This window comes from Agelaius tricolor, unplaced genomic scaffold (genome assembly GCF_023055355.1).
Source record: "Agelaius tricolor isolate 1412-34295 unplaced genomic scaffold, bAgeTri1.0.p SCAF_8, whole genome shotgun sequence".
NCBI classification, from domain to species: Eukaryota; Metazoa; Chordata; class Aves; order Passeriformes; family Icteridae; genus Agelaius; species Agelaius tricolor.
This window is the reverse complement of record NW_027269268.1, coordinates 5,430,571-5,445,766: the sequence shown is the minus strand read 5'-3', so window position 1 is coordinate 5,445,766 and position 15,196 is coordinate 5,430,571.

The following is a 15,196-nucleotide window of genomic DNA, read 5'->3' as shown; positions in this document are numbered from 1 at the left end:
CCAGCTTATTTTACAGCACACCACATGATGGCTGTTTCCAAAAACCGTCACCTGGGGTGTACATCCACATATTTTGACATGGATACATGGATGACAATTCCAAAATATTAACAGCTGTTCCATGTGGGCCTGATAAATACTCTTTACATGTATGACACAATTTCTTAAATTATTTCACTCTTACACTTAGGAATGAACAAATCCTGCCAACATTTATGTATGTGCTTGGCTTTACCAGCCTGACTACTCCTGGCATCAAATATGATTTTCATAAGATCAAGGCCTAAGATATCATATGCAATAACTTGGAATAGAAATGCTTTCTAAAAAAATAACACTTGCCCTAGCTGAAAGCTACTGAGATTTCATTGTGATTATCATCAGCAGCCTGGTGAATAAACATGAGACACTCAGGCATTTACTCTGGTCAGGCATCAGGGAGGAGAACAATGAAACAAAGGAGGGAGAAATGAGGCAGAAGGGTAGAAATGCTTCTTCATAGCTTCCAAGTGTTGCAACTTACTCAGAAATGTCTGGTTATTCTTAGTGAAAAGTCAGGCATGCCTAGAAAAAGGACAAATGAGTTTTTTGGGATGGAATTTACTGCTAGACAGATTTTGAAAGTAAAACCCTGGAATCATAATAGCTTTGCTTCTGAATACTACACCTGATTACTGCAGAATTGTTTAATGTATCTACCAGGAAAAATAGATCTCTGTCTAAAGGTTTTATCTTTCTTGTTATTGTAATGGAAGAGAGTATATGATAGGATATAGGTGATTAATAAAGAATCTCATGCTGCTCCATGTCTGATATGACATAGATTTCCAAAAAGTGGATATTTACTAAAATGAATAATTTACCATCCCAAAAAATACAGAGAAGCTTTGTCAGTGTGGCTTGAAAATCATTCCAGTTCCATAATTTCTTTGATGACAAAGAAAATTTCTTTTTCTTTTTTAATAACTTCGCTGCTTTTCAGTGCCTTCTTCAGAGCTTTTTCACAGCTGCTACTTCTCATCATTAGACCTTCTCTTCTTAAATCACCCTCTCATTTTCTGTCAAATCCTGATTTCCATAAGGGATCTATTACTATATCCCTGCACTGAGAGGATCTAAAGAAGGCATCCCCTAAACAACCTCAAGTTACTGGGAAATTTAAAATGATAAGTCATGGACTAGCTAAACAAGTGACTTCTACTATTTGTACTGAAAAACTCAAGTTTTTGCATCTGTTAGAAAGGTCTCCAGACTGTTGAATTCCTTGTACATGCTTCTAGCAGCACCTTATTTAAATTTTTTCTCATAATATTAAATGTTTTCTATACCTTAACTGTACAATCAGGGGGTCCTTCCCAGCCATTTGGTCTCACTGCAGTCTCTGCATCCTGCCACTATGTCAAGACAGGCATTGACAAACTTTCTGACTCCCCCCACCACCTTTTCCCATTCCCTACATCCCACAGGAAGAAAAGCAGACATGAGGGATGGGAAAGGGGTGTAATATACTGTGGCCAACTTTCAAGGGAGACAATCAATGTCATCAGGTCCCAGATATAGTCATTAGTCATTCAGTGTTTAGAGTAAAACAGTCATTACCCCTCACATAAAATGAAGAAGTGTTGGAAGTGATCAGAGTCCAGCTCCTTCTTTAATGAGGTACAGACCCATGAATATCATCCTGGAAGATTTCTGGTAATAGAATCTTTACAGGCAGGGTAAATTATGTCACTAGGACTTTCCCCGCTGTTGAGGAAGTTATTCCTTATTGCTAAGGTCTAAATTAGCCACACTGGAATTGCCTCCTAACTTCCAGAGGCATGTGTGTGAGAGGAATGGAAAAGGATTGAGGGACTTAGCATGGAGGTGTTGCAAAAGTTACTTGCGGCCCAGCTTGCAAGGGTTAAAGCTACTGCGAGGAACAGCTTGCTTAGCCATGGTGCCAGGTCTGAAGAGACTTGTAAAGAAAAATTGACTCAACAGTAAAGGGCATGATTTCTGGAAGATGAATGACATTTTCCACAGGGTGTTTTAGGAGAAGGAAAAAAGTGCACCATAATTGTCTGCTGCTTGTGAAACTGTTGAACCACTTTGTGGTTTCTTTCTTTCTTTCTTTCTTTCTTTCTTTCTTTCTTTCTTTCTTTCTTTCTTTCTTTCTTCCTTCCTTCCTTCCTTCCTTCCTTCCTTCCTTCCTTCCTTCCTTCCTTCCTCTCTCCTTTCCTTTCCTTTCCTTTCCTTTCCTTTCCTTTCCTTTCCTTTCCTTTCCTTTCCTTTCCTTTCCTTTCCTTTCCTTTCCTTTCCTTTCCTTTCCTTTCCTTTCCCTTCCTTTCTTCCCTCCCTTTTTATTTCCTCATTACCATTCAAAGAGGTTTCTATAAACTATACCACTGCTAGAGCTTATAACTTCCTGCTGTGATTTGTGGGCAGCTAGGCTGTTGTGCTCCTTTACTTCTTGGCAGTGAAGAACAAGGGAAGAAATTGGAAGTGTCTTCCTGAGACACTACAAGAAGAGACAGAAGATAATGAATTGCATTGCTACGTTAGGTAGTAAAAGGCTTCAAATTTTCTTCAAATACTTTTCTGAGGCAAGGAAAAGCAGTAGGGTCACTGAATAAACTATCTTTCATTGAAAACTGTTAGGAGAGACAATCACAAAGAGAATATTAAAGTTCTTAAAGTATTGATAAGATTATGACATTACCTCTATGAGATCTGGTTTGGAAGGAGATATGCTCCTGAGAATAAATAATATTAGCAAACCAGCTGCTGAGCATAGCGTATGGAAGCCTGCTTCATCTGACCTTTCTGTCTCTATAAACAAAATTGCATGCTATGCAGGGCTTGAGAGGCCTGAAACAAGGAGATAATTTTTCTGGTCTTCTTTTTCCTCTAGACAGTAGAAACAGATTGTGAGCAGGAATTCAGGAAATTCAAACCTTATCCTAAGATCTAAAAGCTGAGGGAACAAGTAGAGAACAAGTAATCGGAACTGACAAAAGTTGTACTGCAAAGAATTATTTAGAATTGTACCTAACATTTTCTAACCTCCTTTGTTTTCATACCAGTCACAGTACTCATTAGGTTCACAAGAAACCTTTGAGAAAGCCATTCTCATTTTCTTGTGCAAGAGGTCAGACATACTTGGGCGACTTGATTCACCTCACTCACCACACTCTACTGTCTGCTCAGTAGATATTCCAAAATGATAACTGCCAGAAGCTGGAATGACAACCTGCTCTTATCTACCCTATTTGGCCAAGTTCAGTGAACAATGGCTCACCGAGGTATTCAAACTCTAGCCCCCAGGGAGACTCACTCCTCCAGTTCCTCTTGGTTTCTCTCAAGCTATTTCAGCTTCTGCAGACCAGCAGGCGCACCACAGTGGGGTATACCTCTCCCATGCAGAGTACCTGGTGCAGCCGGAGACGGAGCAATAGAACGCAGAGTCTATCTTCAAAAATCTGACTCTGAAGAGAAGTTTCTGACTTCTGCCAACACAACAGAACTCCTTCCCTTCCTTCCTTGCCAGACTGTCCAGTCAGCCATCAGAAACAGCCTCATGGGAACACAGAATGGTTGGGTCCAAGGGGCAGCATGTAGCATCACATGAGATTGAACAGACTCCACATCAAGAACCAAGAAAGCATAGTTGAAACCCTGGAGAATTCTACCTCTGGAGAACACCTTTTGGCAAAGAGGTTACCAAGGCAGACAGTTTGCAATATTATTTTAATTAAAGCAGGCAAGTAATTGTGAACAACCTAATTCACAACATGAAAACGCCACACAGAGCAGATTACAAGTCCTGATAAAAAACTCGTAATTGAATTACAAATGTGTAAGTAAAACGTGTCAAAGTTGTATCATTGGATTATCCCCACAAGGAAGACACAGACTTTGTTGTTGAAATAAAATAGTTTCTTAAGATATTAAAGCCATGTCCCTGGGATAAGTCAAGAAACTCATTGCCACAAGACCAGACTCTGCTTTGCTGTGCATATCTGATATCAGAAAGTATCACTTGACCAGTCTGGTCTTAGTGCTTCTATCACACCAATGTCCATAGATTTGTCAGAGTCATCAAAACAGAAATTTCCAAACAGGTAAGGAAGGGTGAGGGCATAACTTATGTTCCATTCCCACACACGTCTTGATTCCTTCCCTTCCTGCCATTGTAGTAATATTAAACCCAAGCTTTAAAAAATAATCATAAACTAGGCCTCTCTAAAGTAAAAATAATGACTTCATAGAAACAGAATTGAAAAAAAAATAACCAAACCAAGCAGCATACTGCATAAGTAGGCAGGGAGTGTGCAGGGCAGGGAGTTGTTCTTGTTATTCACCCTTGACAGCGCATTGTTCCAATTTTTCTTAAGAAAGATTTCTCTAAGCATATTTTAAAATTAGTGGCAGATGATAATATCTATAATTAGTTAACTCATGGAAATGTTTAGAAGAGACATCACTTATCTTCAGACTGCTTCTTTATAGCATTGTATTTCTGTAGCCAATGCATATAATCTTCTTCTGTTCATGCTTTTCTCAGAACACCTTAAAATCCAAGATTCAACAGAAGCCAAACAACACAGAAGAGAAAAATTGGCCAGACTTCTTTTCTAATTGAGTATACTCAACAAACCAGCTAGAAACAATTTCAAAATAAACTTTCTACCCATGTATCTTGGTAATATTTACTTGGAAAAAACATGCCCTTTCAAAGTCATGGGTATTCAGATGTAGGATAAAATTAATGACAAAGACAGGAAAAAGAGAAAAAATTGCAAAAGTATCTGTGGTCCTTGATTGTAAAAAGAAAAAAAAAACAAAACAAGACAAGACAAAACATAACAAAAGGCAAGCAGTCATGTTATTAGTTCCACTCACATTTCATGCGAGATGACCAGCTCTGCTTTTAACAGACCTGGCTGCCATTTGCAGTTAGAAAGGTCTTATCCAATGGCCTCTGCTCTGCTAAAACAAGACTGTGTTAGTATCATACTTGAAAGGTATCAGGTAAGCATAAGACACAAAAGCCTCCAGTGAACACTATTCTAGCGTTCAGTTTTAAGATACACATACCAGAAATGACATTGAGCTTTGACTTCCTTTCAGCTGAAATAACAAAATATTCTTCCTGCTGACTATAGCCTCATAAAATAACATTTAAATGTCAATAACATATTTGTGATACAAAAAGCAGGTTGGCCAGTAGTATGAAAATCCCCAGGGACACTCTCTTTGCAGATAGCTCTCCTGTTGTATTTGCAAGCCTTTCAGACTGTTCAACGGGAGCAAAATTCACCCTTTTCCATATGTAACTTAGAATCATTAATTTGCCAAATCAACAAGTCTCCTAAACCAGCATTGTTAGGAGAGTTGTAACAAGAGACATATAGCTTAGCAGCAGGGGAAAAGTTCCCTTTGTAATTTAAAAGAAGTGGTGCTTCTCATTCTGCTTCTGCACTCTTTCTCATGTATGTATATTGTTGCCAGCTCACAGAGAAACTGGCTGTGAGATTTGAACCCCGCAGGAGATACAGATGGCTCCTTGATTTACTTATTGATGAAATAAAAAGGAATTCTGCCTGTGGACAGAAAAGTGGGTTTTGTTTTTTGTTTTCCATTCACTGAGAATGAAATCTCCCGTATGAGGAACGTAGCAATCCCTGCTGCATTTCTTGCTTGTGTAGCCATCAATGAGCTAGCATGCACACAACTGTACAATCCTAGATTAAACATTGTAAATGACCACAGCATTTTCTTCTTGGAGCTAAAGCTATGATGTGATCTACGGCCATTTTCCCCTTATTTGGAGGCTGCAGGGTTCATACTGCGGGCACAGCAAAAACACAACACAGAGCTATCAAGCAAAAGTAATCCTCTTTATTTCAAAACAGATGACTAGCTATTTGCATGGTTAAAAATACCAGAGTTTTCCCTGGGTAATCCGCTAGCCAGTCTGATCTACTTTTTCCCCCCATAATGCTAGGTCATTCTTGGATTAAAAACAAGAGTCTCCACCCTTAGAGAAATTTTTTTTAGTACCTTCACAACACAAAACAAATTAAGAAAAATAAAAATCAATCACCTAGACCTTCACAACTCATTAGCTTTTTTCCAGTTATATTTTTATATGATGTTGCAAACATTCTATACTTAAACATCTTATGCATGGTAGTTCAACTTTTGCAATTATTAGGTTTTTAGGCTTCCTGTAAAAACAATTGCGGTTTCTGCAAACATAAAAATTGCTTAAAACTCCTGTCTACCAAAGCAAGCAATCTCCTGAGGAGGTGGTGGTAGGCACAGCTTGCCTCCTTTGTTGCACACAGAGTGAGGATTTTGCAAAGGAGTCCCAATTTCAGTGGTAATGAGGGAGATCTAGTGAATATAACTAAATATCTCAAGGTCCTGGGTGTAACAGTGTTAGATATTCATTGTAGGAATAGATGATGGCAGGTGAAATAGCTCTCCCTGGCAATTTTACAAGTTTTGAAGTTGTATGCTACAGTTGCATGAAGCAGGAAGAAATTAAAGTGCTTGGTTAGAAGTCAGTATAATGACCCAAGCCATCAGATAGATGGTTTGAGATAAGAATTAATTCTTGGGTAAATGGCAAGTGTTGACAGCAATATTTTTTTCCCCATCACTTATATACATAAACACTGATTTAATTTTTTTTTAATAAAATGATGATATGAAAAAATAGTTGACCTAGAAAGGGAAAAATTTGCCAGAATTGACATCTTTCTGAAGCAAAACTATTTTTTTTTAAAAAAACTTAAAGGGCTCACAGCTTAAATTTCTGAGAAATTTCATGCTTACTAGCAATATCACCCTTTTTTAAAGAAAATAAGTACATACAACCATCAAGCCCATTTTAAGACATATCCCACATGAGAAATTACTGGCAAGGTATCTTTTATAACATTGCACTAATATAGATCTCTGGTAACAGCCTTACACAGGCTGTCACTGCTATTCTCTGATGTAGGAGGGAGACAAGTATGTGAGGCAGCACAGACTGGCAGAGCAGGCTACACACATTACACTTGCCAAGACTCCTGAGGGATGGAGCAAAACCACCATTCAGCCAAACTCTGAATGCCTGTGGAGCCTGTGCATGCCTAGCAACGATAAACAGTGACACCTAAGGGAAGGAGTGAATATTTCCCAGGGGAAACAAACATTCATGCAGGGAAAGAAAAGACAGCTATCCAAGTCGTCTCAAAGTAACCTTTATGATTCCCAGGGTATAAACAAAGTGGGGGGAAAAAAGGAACTTTTAATAGGGTGAGTTGTCTGTCACGCTACCTACCCAGAACAGGAAAACTGACAGAACAAAACACTTCACTCAAAGCAGATGCTTCCATTATCACCTAGGGCAGCTTCAGCCAGCTTTGTCCTATGTGTAGAGTTTAAAAAACCACTGCTATCCAAGACAACTTTCACACCCAGGACATTAAAAGCACTATAGTGCAATTTTGTCAATATTATGACAAATATTATGGCTAATACCATATCAATTCCACAGCAAAACAATCTTCTCCAAAAAGGTCAAGCAGTTATCCTCACTGTAGAAGAAATTGTTCCTACATCTGGAAGAACTGTTTGCAGGTTTGTATCAGATAGAAATATTAAAGCCTGCACATCTTCTAGACAATCTAGGTGTTTGCAGGGATTAGGTGTAGTCTCTGTTCTGTTGTTTTATGAGCTGTAATACAGGAGCAGGTTTCTTACTAATTTTCTGCTCCCTAGCTCTGATTACCAGCAGGTCCCATGTGTCCCATTCAGAAAACCATAATGCTTAAAGATGTTGTCACCTATAATAGAAAAATGTACTGGCAACACAATTACGTAGTTTTACCAGAGGGCAGGAGACAAAAATTTCCCTTTCTCTCTGGGATTAACACCTTTGAATTTAATTTTAGCTCAAGCAATTCCCTGATGATAGAAGTGAGGTACTTTAACTGAGAACAAGGCCTTGTTGAACAGTGATGAATTCAAGTGTAAGTCCCAGCCTCACCATTCTGACAAGTCTTCTGTACGTTATTGTGTCGTGTTCTTGTTTGTCCATGTCCCACAATATAGCATCTGTGTGTTTCTCTCTCTTAATGTCACCAAATGCTAGTTTACACAGAAGGGCTTGCTTAGGTTCTAGCTAGTTATATACTGTACAAACACAAATTAACAGCTTACAAAAATTACTCTGCAATCTTCAATATCTCAGAACATAAAAATAGTCCATTTAGTCTCTCCAGAAACAGTAGCCTACTCGAGGCTTAGGGAAAAGTGCACAAGGGCAGAACAAACATGCTGTGATGTATCCCAGTATTCCCCCATCTTCCAATGGTCTGTGACTTGGGGAGCTAACTTCCTCAGCTAGAAGTCTAATAATTCTGTTTAGCAAATTTAGACTAAATCTTTCATGATTTTGAACCTGCACAAACCTTTTGTCATGCACGATATCCTTTGGCAGCAAACTCCACAGTTCAGATGTACCCTATGTGAACACGCTGGATTCTGCTTCTTTACTTTGAACATCTTGAGAGTTCATTTTGGTGCTTTTATTCCACAGTCCAGAAAAGACAATGATCACTTGAAGCCTGTCTCTTTCTCACTGTTGCTCATCATTTAATAAATCCTATTTCAATCTCCATCAGCAGACTCCCAGAGATTTTAGAGTCATTAGTTCTGTGGTCACTTCTCATGTGAAAGTCATAAGTCATCTGCTGATCTGCTGACTTCAATCTTCCTTGTTCCTCTTTCTGCTATCAGCTTCTGAGATCAGAAAAAGTAGGATATTTGTTTTGTTCTCCATATTTATCATTCCCAACACCTCTCTGCTTTTTTTTTTTTTTTTTGTAATCATCACAGAGCACTGCGCTTACCTTACATTGTCATTAAAATACTCATAACTACACTCTCTTTTCTGCCTGGTAACAGCCAATTCAAAACCCTTCATCACATATATAAAGCTAAGAATCATTTTCTTCATCTCTGTTGCTGTACCATTCTCTACAGTGAATTTAATCTGCCATTTTATCACTCCATGTCTCAAGACCTTTCTTCACTGCAGAAAGTTTTCTCTTTTACTGCTCTGCACAACTTAATGCCATGAGCAAATGTTGCCACCTCCCTCTCTACTCTGTTTCCTAGACTGATTACACTGAGTAACATGGTCTTCATGCAGATCTCAGTGGAATTTGCCAGGTGAAATTCCTACACTGAGAAAACTGAACATTTGTTCCTACCTTCTGTTTCCTGTCTTTTCAACTGTTACTAATATATGTGAAGACCTTTCCTTTTATCCTATAGCAGTTTGGCTTCTCTAAGTATTTTGGAGGGATTTGGAAGACCTTCTAAAGTCAACCTCAATTAGACCATCTTTGTCAAACACACAACAGTGATTCCTTCAGAGAACTACAGCAGAATCTTGAGACATGGCTGTTTCCTGCAGAAGCTACAGTAGCTCTTTCTGAGTACATTTTATTTATCTATGGCTTCCTTCTCCCTCTAGAGACATCAGACTCACCAGTCAGCAATTTCCACATCTTATCCAACTGATAATGTGTCTGCCACTGTCTCTGATACAGAGGCGTTTCTCAGTGATTGTATTATACAAGGGGTAGTTCAACACTACCTAAACAAGAGTTCACTCACTCTTACCTGTATTTCACCAACTTTTTCAGATTGTCAAAGTAACCTTTGCTTCAATCCCCTATGGAATGCCTAGAATCTACATTAGCAACAATTTCTTTTTAGGGACTTCTAATTTTGTTTGCTTCACCCTTTTAACTCTTACATGAAGGAGTCCTTCTCCTATACCAAGAGGGCCAGCTGAACAAAGTTTTTATCCTGTTACACAGCAGGTGCCTTGCAAACAAAACCATCAACCTTTCCGATGTTCATTGGAATCTTGACCACAGCTAAATTGGGCTAGTTGAATTGGGTTAAATTTTGGTTAAATGAGTGGTTAAAGTCAGTTTTAGAAGCATATCTAAGGTAATGTCTTCCACTCACAGAGCAAAAATACCCATGGAAGAACATTGATTTACATAATACGTAAATTAGGAACTGGATTAAATTAAACTAATTTGACTGAGAATATAAAAACTGCATGAATGTATTTTAAATTACAGCATTGTTCACAGAAATTCAAATAGCATTTGTATTAATCCAGTCTATTTATATAATATTACAGTTTGAAGGAATTTCCTGTAGGGATTTTAATGAATAACTGTATAAAGAATTATAGAAAATTGTATCTTAGTTACTAACAACCACGTAATATCTGTTCCTATAAATGGTATAGGAAATAGAATTAATTGTGTTGTGACATTGCTTCCACCTTGATTCAAATCAATTGGCTTTTTTTATAGCATAAATATTAAATATTCAGTATTTTTTATGATTCACGGATGAAAATAAAGGGAAGTCACTACAGGGCACTACAGAATCCAGGCTAATCACACTTTGGTGCCTAACTTAAGGGTTTAGCATTTGACAGGTACTTTCCTAACTAACCATGCCTTCAAAATTCAAGACCCAATAAAGAAAGAGTAAACTGACTTTTCACAGGGCAGAGATGCTAAACAACCTTCTCTTAAAATAGTAAATTGGTCCTGACAGTGTCCCATTTAACTGGGAGTTTTGTGAAATGGACCAAAAGAAAGCTTGGTTTTAAACGTATTTATTTGGCTAGAGTCAAAGAGAAACATGTTTTTTTATCTTCTGCTAATTTGTATAGAATTTATTTCATTCTTCAAACACACAAGAAATTCATTACTTGGGGGAAAAAAATTATCACACCTTTCGTGTTGCCATTTGTTGTCAGTTTCCTAAACTCTGCATCCAAATTTTTTTCCTCTTCCATTGAACACAATCTTCTCAGGAAGCAAAAAGGAAGACAGATGTCAAAACAAATCTTGCAGAATGGTTCACAATGCTATCCAACTGCAAACATCAATGTTATGTAGGAGACCTTCACAACGATCGCAATGTTTTCTGTATTTCCACAAAATACTGCATTAGATGTGCCCATTCTGCTATCCACTCCTCTCAGCATTACAGTTTTCTAGGAGAGGATTTCCTGAGTTGTCAGTTCATGTCTTTGGGATAGTCCCTCATGTTGCAGTTTTGCAAAAATTTATCCCCCTCCACCATATTTCATGTAATCCTAGCATTGATGACAAATTTATAATTTTAATATAAAATGTTTATCACACTTCCCCTATCATCACCCAATCCTGACTTGCTTGACTTTAGCACTGGCTGATACAATGTTAATGTCTGATCTGCTTGGTTTGAAAACTAAATTGAACAAGCATAAACAAACCAAGACCTTTCAGACAGTCATCTGCATCATTGGCGGCAGATCCTCATCCAGAGGCTTGGGGTAGTTTGGGTGTTGTTGGATATGGCCTTGGGATAGGGTTGGTTGAGATGGTGGGGCTGGTTATAGGGGGTGTGATGGGGTTATTGGCAGATGAGGGGACGGTGAATAGTGGGGGTCTGTTGTTGGTCCAATCAGATTTTAGTGGGGTGGCTGTGTTGTATTCAGAGAGAGGGGGTTTGCTTTTGACTGGGGGGTGAATCATTACATTTTGCCTACAGAATAATAATAATAATAATCTCTGCTTCCTTGATCACAGCACTGTGGATGAACTAGCAGAGGCAAGTGCAACAGGTTTCTGTTGATAGAGGCTGAGCAATGGGCACCTGATGATAAACATCTCCTCTGTAAATTCAGTAGAAGCCAGCCCATGACTCCTGCTTATTTTATGATCAACTAGTGACAATTTAGCAGTGGTTAGCACAACAGTATTGACAGTTCATCCAAAAGAAAATTATTTTTCCCCATAGGCAGGAGGTCTTGGTCTGAAGAGCTTTAATTAAACTCCAGGTGGAGTTTAAACAGCTCTCCTAAGTTACAAAGCACATGGAAGGACTGCAGTAGATTCTTGACCTTTTGTTTTCACTTGGGAGGAACACTTGCAGGAGAGTAGATGTCCATCTGCTCTGGTAACACCCTCCACATTCCAGCAGCATAAAATATTAAAGCTACTCAGCATCAGGCAGTGTAGAACTCACCTAATTTAACACCTGGTATAAAAAGAAGCATCAAGCTGTCAATAGAAATGGCAAATACAGTGGAAAGCGTTTCAAGGAAAAAAGAATACAGAGCCATGACTAACAGACCAGCAACATCACAACTAGACAGTCAATTGCCACTATCTTTCTGTTTCATTGGAATTTTAACACAGACCCGAGTCTGTAGAAACCCCCATTTAGACTGACCAGAGTAACCCATATTCAGACTGCTAAATATTCAGACTCCCATTTACCTGTCTAAAAATTTTCATTTCTGTAATTTCTCATTCAAGTTCAACAAAATGAAATTAAACCTTTTGTGAAAAACTCCTTTTGAAGCAGGGATGTAGTCAGCTGTACAGGAAAAAAAAATCAGTAAAAGAGTACAAGGAATAGGAAGTAACCAAGGACTAATAGTGACTCTAAAACTAAAAGCAAACTGGGCAATGCAGGCAAGAGAATACAAATACACTGAGTGTGTTATTGCAGCAAAGAGAAGGGCAGCCAAAATGCAGAATGAATTAGAGCAGTCAAATCAGTTAAGAGAAAATTGGATGGGTTATAACAAATCATGAAAAGAATAAAACTGGAGGCAACGAAGGACTTCTAATAAAGGAGGAGGCTGCAGAAATTAATGAGGCACATCAAATGTTTGAGGTATTGCACTGCTCTATAAAAACGTGCTGTCTGTGAGGCAAGTAGAGCACAGGACTGGCAAGTCATCAAGTGGTAGAGGTATGTATTGCATTGCTCTGACTGAAGGAAAGAGAGACTTTCAAACATAACCATATGCTCTGAAAACTGCTGGACTTCAGAGAGAGGTATTTGTTTTTCAAGACATGCATGCCTTAAGAGATATGAAACTATGAGAGAAAAAAAGGCAAATCTGGTACCATTTTAACAAATACAAAAAATTTCTTGTGATTATTGTCAGTAAATTCAGCTCCAATTATGGGCCAAATAATGGAACAGAACTATTTTCTTCTGCAGGAGGTAAGTGTTTCACCTTTTAAAAGTCAATAAATGAAAACAAATAAAGAATATTTTAAAAGCTTGTGTTTATAGAGGTGAGGAACTATATCAGTAAATGCAAACATTACATCTACACTTAAATATTTTCCTAGTTATAGGAAGTACAAACCTGACTTATTCCTGACAAATGTGACATATTCTTGCCATTACTGACTTGGCAGGGAAGTAAAACAGCATAGCAATTAAAACTGCCAGAAGAAAATAAATTAGGAAATATTGCAAATACCAGAAAGATCTAAATAAAAAGGCAGAACACAAAGAGCTCAGAGGGAGGAGGAAAAAAGGGAAAAATCCTAAAAGAAAATTTAAACTACTTTTCAGAACTCAAGTTTTTCATGGCCAAATCATGGCTAAAGTGTTGCTAAGGAAACTAAAGAGGTGAGTAGCAGATATTAAAGATGTTTCTTCATCAATCCTCCTGTCTTCCCTTGCCCTAACTCTGCTATTCAAAATCCCACCCATCAGCCAGGATCCCTGTATTTCATACCTAGCCCCCATATTCTGTGCCAGTTGATCTGCCTGCCCTGGCCTTGCTCTGCCAATCTCCACCACAAGGCTGAAATAAAAGTTAGCAGGCAGAAGGTATAAAAATACTTCTCTCTTCTTGTCATTGCCTGACATGATCTTAGTCAAATTACTTCCTGCAGATTTCTTCACCTTTGAACAGGACTGAAGGCTAGTAAAGCAAGAAGGCTTTCAGAGAGGATTTTGAGAATTAATTGCTACATGTAGAAGACTTAGACCTAGTGTTACCAGTAAAAAAGCCAGAGAGCTGTAACCTCTTGCCCAGTCAGTACATGCAACTGTGCTTTCAGCATGGGGATTCTTGTTTGGACTTAGCTCAACCATTGTCACCAACATGTGCAGTTCAAGTCTCCTTATTTATTCATCAGTGTTCAGGGGGAAGACTAAAGCCAACACAGTTAGAACATGACCTTTTGTTTCAGTTCATATAAATAATGTTATAGGATTGTATTTCTACCCTCCCTGATGTGAATAGTTGCATGAACTGGACAAAAATAGAAGCTTTCAGAACTTTTGCAGTCACAAATACAGCATCTCCCCTAAGTGGCTGAACAGCAAAATGGGCAATTCAAACTCTAAATAGCAAAAAACTATGAATCTGACCTATTTACTCAATGGAAAGGATATTACTAGTACTTGTAATCCTCATTGATACTGACAGGAAATGCAACTTTTCTTTTATACTTCCTCCACATCTTCAAGAAAAGGAGAAAAAAATTAATTTTACCCTAGTACTGAAGAGAACGGCTCCTGTCTCAAGCTCTTATTTTACCCAGACAGATCAAAATACTTTGGGGGTATTTATGCAAGAATTATCTCTGCTTCACAGATGGAGTATGTGAAACAGATTCTGGTGGCTTGTTTAACAGCTTTACATCAAAGAAATGTCGGAACTCTAATTCTGTCTGTATAATTCTCTGCTGCATGATCTTGACAAAGTTGGATCTAACTTTGAAGCTGGTTTTGCTTTGAATGGGAGGTTGGACAAAATGACCTCCAGACATCTCTTCCAATCTAGTGGTTGCTCTATGATTCTTGCTTCCTTTGCATCTTTCAACTCTGCAGCCTGAACATACAAATCACTATGCAGACTTCAAACCCCAGATACAACATATTGGTAGGCTCTGCACAGAGCCTGTGCTTAATCAGGAACCTAGCAGGACACAGAGTTTTAAATAGCAAAATCCACTTCTTGGCATTCAAGCATCATAGTATCTGTAGAATGACAATTGAGTATCATTACAAGTTTTAATTAAGTGCTAGCACATAGCTCATCATCTTTCTCTGCAGCACAGAACACCCAGCTGTTCTCAATTAGTATTAAGCACCCAAATGTAAATAAGGGTATCTTATTTGTAAAGAACAAGGTATGTGCAGCAATAAAGATCACAAATCTTTGTTTTAAAATTCATTAAAGAACTCAAAGTTTCTCCACTAGCACTGGAAGTGTGAGATCTCTCTCATGCTGCAATTTTGTTTGGAGGTCTGTCAGCATTCTGTCAAAACAGTTTGGTTTCTCTACTCTGGGAAAAGTATTTGAGAGCAT